The following is a 6840-nucleotide window of genomic DNA, read 5'->3' as shown; positions in this document are numbered from 1 at the left end:
AAGAATGCGAAAGTATGAGTCTGATGAGTGAAAATCCCAGGGCTAACCTAGACCTAACATGCGTTATCCTCTAAAATATTGATCCAAACCAGGTTTAATGGACTGTTTCAGTGTGGTACCACACTACTACGTGATACAAACCAGAAAAAACCCAGGATCTGTTCAACAAGTATGTGAAAAACGCGAAAGTATGAGCCTGATGAGGGCGAATCCCAGACCTATGCAAGACCTAACATGCGTTGTCCTCTAAGATATTGATGGAAACCAGGTTTAATTGACTGTTTCAGTGTTGTACTTCATTACTACGTGATGCAATCCAGAAAAAGCCCAGGATCTAGCCATCAAGTATGAGAAATATGCGAAAGAATGAGCCTGATGAGAGCAAATCCCAGACCTAACCTAGACCTAACATGAATTATTCTCTAAAATATTGATCGAAACCAGGTTTAATTGACTGTTGCAGTGTTGTACTTCATTACTACATGATGCAATCCAGAAAAAGCCCAGGATCTAGCCATCAAGTATGAGAAATATGCGAAAGAATGAGCCTGATGATGGCAAATCCTAGACCTAACACAGACCTAACATGCGTTATCCACTAAAATGTTTATCAAGACCAGGTTTAATGGTCTGTTTCAGTGTAGTATCCCACTGCTACGTGACCCAAACCAGAAAAAACCCAGGATCTGTTCAACAAGTATGTAAAAAACGCGAAAGTATGAGCCTGATGAGGGCAAATCCCGGACCTATCCCAGACCTAACTTGCGTTATCCTCTAAAATATTGATCGAAACCAGGTTTAATTGAATGTTTCAGTGTGGTACCACATTACTACGTGATCCAAACCAGTAAAAACCCTGGATCCGTTCTACAAGTATGTGAAGAATGCGAAAGTATGAGATAGATGAGTGAAAATCCCAGGCCTGACCTAGACCTAACATGCGTTATCCTCTAAAATATTGAGCGAAACTAGGTTTAATGGACTGTTTCAGTGTGGTACCACACTACTTTGGGATCCAAACCAGAAAAAACCCAGGATCTGTTCAACAAGTATGTGAAAAACGCGAAAGTATGAGCCTGATGAGGACAAATCCCAGAACTATCCCAGACCTAACTTGCGTTGTCCTCTAAAATATTGATGGAAACCAGGTTTAATTGACTGTTTCAGTGTTGTACTTCATTGCTACGTGATGCAATCGAGAAAAAGCCCAGGATCTAGCCATCAAGTATGAGAAATATGCGAAAGAATGAGCCTGATGAGAGCAAATCCCAGACCTAACCTAGACCTAACATGCGTTATCCTGTAAAATATTTATCAAGACCAGGTTTAATTGAATGTTTCAGTGTGGTACCACTTTACAACGTGATCCAAAGCAGAGAAAACCCTCGATCAGGTCAACATGTATGATAAAACTTCGAAAGTATGACCCTGATGAGGGCCAATCCCAGGCCTAACCTAGACCTAACTTGCGTTATCCTCTAAAATATTGATCGAAACCAGGTTTAATTGACTGTTTCAGTGTTGTACTTCATTACTACGTGATGCAATCCAGAAATAGCCCAGGATCTAGCCATCAAGTATGAGAAATATGCGAAAGAATGAGCCTGATGAGGGCAAATCCAAGACCTAACCCAGACCTAACATGCGTTATCCACTAAAATGTTTATCAAGACCAGGTTTAACTGAATGTTTCAGTGTAGTATCACACTACTACGTGACCCAAACCAGAAAAAACCCAGGATCTGTTCAACAAGTATGTGAAAAACGCGAAAGTATGAGCCTGATGAGGTCAAATCCCAGACCAATCCCAGACTTAACTCGCGTTATCCCCTAAGATATTGATCGAAACCAGGTTTAATCGACTGTTTCAGTGTGGTACCACATTACTACGTGATCCAAACCAGAAAATAACCCAGGATCTGTTCAACGAGTATGTGAAGTGTGCCAAAGTATGAGTCTGATGAGTGAAAATCCCAGGCCTAACCTAGACCTAACATGCGTTGTCCTCAAAAATAATGATCGAAACCTGGTTTAATCGACTGTTTCAGTGTGGTACCACATTACTACCTGATCCAAACCAGAAAAAACCGAGGATCCGTTCAACAAGTATGTGAAGAATGCGAAAGTATGAGTCTGATGAGTGAAAATCCCAGGCCTAACCTAGACCTAACATGCGTTATCCTCAAAAATATTGATCGAAACCTGGTTTAATCGACTGTTTCAGTGTGGTACCACATTACTATGTGATCCAAACCAGAAAATAACCCAGGATCTGTTCAACGAGTATGTGAAGTGTGCGAAAGTATGAGTCTGATGAGGGCAAATCCCAGACCTATTCCAGACCTAACATGCGTTATCCTCTAAAATATTGATCGAAACCTGGTTTAATCGACTGTTTCAGTGTGGTACCACATTACTACGTGATCCAAACCAGAAAAAACCCAGGATCAGTTCAACAAGTATGTGAAGTATGCGAAAGTATGAGTCTCATGAGCGAAAATCCCAGACCTAACCTAGACCTAACATGCGTTATCCTCTAAAATATTGATCCAAACTAGGTTTAATGGACTGTTTCAGTGTGGTACCACACTACTACGTGATACAAACCAGAAAAAACCCAGGATCTGTTCAACGAGTATGTGAAAAACGCGAAAGTATGAGCCTGATGAGGGCGAATCCCAGACCTATGCCAGACCTAACTTGCGTTATCCTCTAAAATATTGATCGAAACCAGGTTTAATTGACTGTTTCAGCGTTGTACCACATTACTACGTGATACAAACCAGAAACAGCCGAGGATCTAGCCATGAAGTATGAGAAATATGCGAAAGTATGAGCCTGCTGAGGGCAAATCCTGGACCTAACCCAAACCTAACATGCGTTATCCTCTAAAATATTTATCAAGACCAGGTTCAATTGAATGTTTCAGTGTGGTACCACATTACTACCTGAACCAAACCAGAAAAAACCCAGGATCCGCCGAACAAGTAGGTGAAGTATGCGAAAGTATGAGTCTCATGAGCGAAAATCCCAGACCTAACCTAGACCTAACATGCGTTATCCTCTAAAATATTGATCCAAACCAGGTTTAATGGACTGTTTCAGTGTGGTACCACACTACTACGTGATCCAAACCGGAAAAAAACCCAGGATCTGCTCAGCAAGTATGTGAAAAACGCGAAAGTATGAGCCTGATGAGGGCAAATCCCAGACCAATCCCAGACCTAACTGGCGTTGTCCTCTAAGATATTGATGGAAACCAGGTTTAATTGACTGTTTCAATGTTGTACTTCATTACTACGTGATGCAATCCAGAAGAAGCCCAGGATCTAGCCATCAAGTATGAGAAATATGCGAAAGAACGAGCCTGATGAGAGCAAATCCCAGACCTAACCTAGACCTAACATGAATTATTCTCTAAAATATTGATCGAAACCAGGCTTAATTGACTGTTTCAGTGTGGTCCCACATTACTACGTGATCCAAACCAGAAAAAACCCAGGATCCGTTCAACAAGTATGTGAAGAATGCGAAAGTATGAGTCTGATGAGTGAAAATCCCAGGCCTAACCTAGACCTAACATGCGTTATCCTCTAAGATATTAATCGAAACCAGGTTTAATCGACTGTTTCAGTGTGGTACCACATTACTACGTGACCCAAACCAGAAAAAACCCAGGATCAGTTCAGCAAGTATGAGAAGAATGCGAAAGTATGAGTCTGATGAGTGACAATCCCAGGGCTAACCTAGACCTAACATGCGTTATCCTCTAAAATATTGATCCAAACCAGGTTTAATGGACTGTTTCAGTGTGGTACCACACTACTACGAGATACAAACCAGAAAAATCCCAGGATCTGTTCAACAAGTATGTGAAAAACGCGAAAGTATGAGCCTGATGAGGGCGAATCCCAGACCTATTCCAGACCTAACATGCGTTGTCCTCTAAGATATTGATGGAAACCAGGTTTAATTGACTGTTTCAGTGTTGTACTTCATTACTACGTGATGCAATCCAGAAAAAGCCCAGGATCTAGCCATCAAGTATGAGAAATATGCGAAAGAATGAGCCTGATGAGAGCAAATCCCAGACCTAACCTAGACCTAACATGAATTATTCTCTAAAATATTGATCGAAACCAGGTTTAATTGACTGTTGCAGTGTTGTACTTCATTACTACATGATGCAATCCAGAAAAAGCCCAGGATCTAGCCATCAAGTATGAGAAATATGTGAAAGAATGAGCCTGATGAGGGCAAATCCTAGACCTAACACAGACCTAACATGCGTTATCCACTAAAATGTTTATCAAGACCAGGTTTAATGGTCTGTTTCAGTGTAGTATCCCACTACTACGTGACCCAAACCAGAAAAAACCCAGGATCTGTTCGACAAGTATGTAAAAAACGCGAAAGTATGAGCCTGATGAGGGCAAATCCCGGACCTATCCCAGACCTAACTTGCGTTATCCTCTAAAATATTGATCGAAACCAGGTTTAATTGAATGTTTCAGTGTGGTACCACATTACTACGTGATCCAAACCAGTAAAAACCCTGGATCCGTTCTACAAGTATGTGAAGAATGCGAAAGTATGAGATAGATGAGTGAAAATCCCAGGCCTGACCTAGACCTAACATGCGTTATCCTCTAAAATATTGAGCGAAACTAGGTTTAATGGACTGTTTCAGTGTGGTACCACACTACTTTGGGATCCAAACCAGAAAAAACCCAGGATCTGTTCAACAAGTATGTGAAAAACGCGAAAGTATGAGCCAGATGAGGGCAAATCCCAGAACTATCCCAGACCTAACTTGCGTTGTCCTCTAAAATATTGATGGAAACCAGGTTTAATTGACTGTTTCAGTGTTGTACTTCATTGCTACGTGATGCAATCGAGGAAAAGCCCAGGATCTAGCCATCAAGTATGAGAAATATGCGAAAGAATGAGCCTGATGAGAGCAAATCCCAGACCTAACCTAGACCTAACATGCGTTATCCTCTAAAATATTTATCAAGACCAGGTTTAATTGAATGTTTCAGTGTGGTACCACTTTACAACGTGATCCAAAGCAGAGAAAACCCTCGATCAGGTCAACATGTATGATAAAACTTCGAAAGTATGACCCTGATGAGGGCCAATCCCAGGCCTAACCTAGACCTAACTTGCGTTATCCTCTAAAATATTGATCGAAACCAGGTTTAATTGACTGTTTCAGTGTTGTACTTCATTACTACGTGATGCAATCCAGAAAAAGCCCAGGATCTAGCCATCAAGTATGAGAAATATGCGAAAGAATGAGCCTGATGAGGGCAAATCCAAGACCTAACCCAGACCTAACATGCGTTATCCACTAAAATGTTTATCAAGATCAGGTTTAACTGAATGTTTCAGTGTAGTATCACACTAATACGTGACCCAAACCAGAAAAAACCCAGGATCTGCTCAGCAAGTATGTGAAAAACGCGAAAGTATGAGCCTGATGAGGGCAAATCCCAGACCAATCCCAGACCTAACTGGCGTTGTCCTCTAAGATATTGATGGAAACCAGGTTTAATTGACTGTTTCAATGTTGTACTTCATTACTACGTGATGCAATCCAGAAAAAGCCCAGGATCTAGCCATCAAGTATGAGAAATATGCGAAAGAACGAGCCTGATGAGAGCAAATCCCAGACCTAACCTAGACCTAACATGAATTATTCTCTAAAATATTGATCGAAACCAGGTTTAATTGACTGTTTCAGTGTGGTCCCACATTACTACGTGATCCAAACCAGAAAAAACCCAGGATCCGTTCAACAAGTATGTGAAGAATGCGAAAGTATGAGTCTGATGAGTGAAAATCCCAGGCCTAACCTAGACCTAACATGCGTTAATCTCTAAGATATTAATCGAAACCAGGTTTAATCGACTGTTTCAGTGTGGTACCACATTACTACGTGACCCAAACCAGAAAAAACCCAGGATCAGTTCAGCAAGTATGAGAAGAATGCGAAAGTATAAGTCTGATGAGTGAAAATCCCAGGGCTAACCTAGACCTAACATGCGTTATCCTCTAAAATATTGATCCAAACCAGGTTTAATGGACTGTTTCAGTGTGGTACCACACTACTACGTGATACAAACCAGAAAAAACCCAGGATCTGTTCAACAAGTATGTGAAAAACGCGAAAGTATGAGCCTGATGAGGGCGAATCCCAGACCTATGCCAGACCTAACATGCGTTGTCCTCTAAGATATTGATGGAAACCAGGTTTAATTGACTGTTTCAGTGTTGTACTTCATTACTACGTGATGCAATCCAGAAAAAGCCCAGGATCTAGCCATCAAGTATGAGAAATATACGAAAGAATGAGCCTGATGAGAGCAAATCCCAGACCTAACCTAGACCTAACATGAATTATTCTCTAAAATATTGATCGAAACCAGGTTTAGTTGACTGTTGCAGTGTTGTACTTCATTACTACATGATGCAATCCAGAAAAAGCCCAGGATCTAGCCATCAAGTATGAGAAATATGCGAAAGAATGAGCCTGATGAGGGCAAATCCTAGACCTAACACAGACCTAACATGCGTTATCCACTAAAATGTTTATCAAGACCAGGTTTAATGGTCTGTTTCAGTGTAGTATCCCACTACTACGTGACCCAAACCAGAAAAAACCCAGGATCTGTTCAACAAGTATGTAAAAAACGCGAAAGTATGAGCCTGATGAGGGCAAATCCCGGACCTATCCCAGACCTAACTTGCGTTATCCTCTAAAATATTGATCGAAACCAGGTTTAATTGAATGTTTCAGTGTGGTACCACATTACTACGTGATCCAAACCAGTAAAA

This window comes from Colletes latitarsis, unplaced genomic scaffold (assembly GCF_051014445.1).
Source record: "Colletes latitarsis isolate SP2378_abdomen unplaced genomic scaffold, iyColLati1 scaffold0007, whole genome shotgun sequence".
In the NCBI taxonomy this organism is placed as follows: Eukaryota; Metazoa; Arthropoda; class Insecta; order Hymenoptera; family Colletidae; genus Colletes; species Colletes latitarsis.
The sequence above is the reverse complement of the archived record's forward strand: the minus strand, read 5'-3'. Positions refer to the sequence as shown.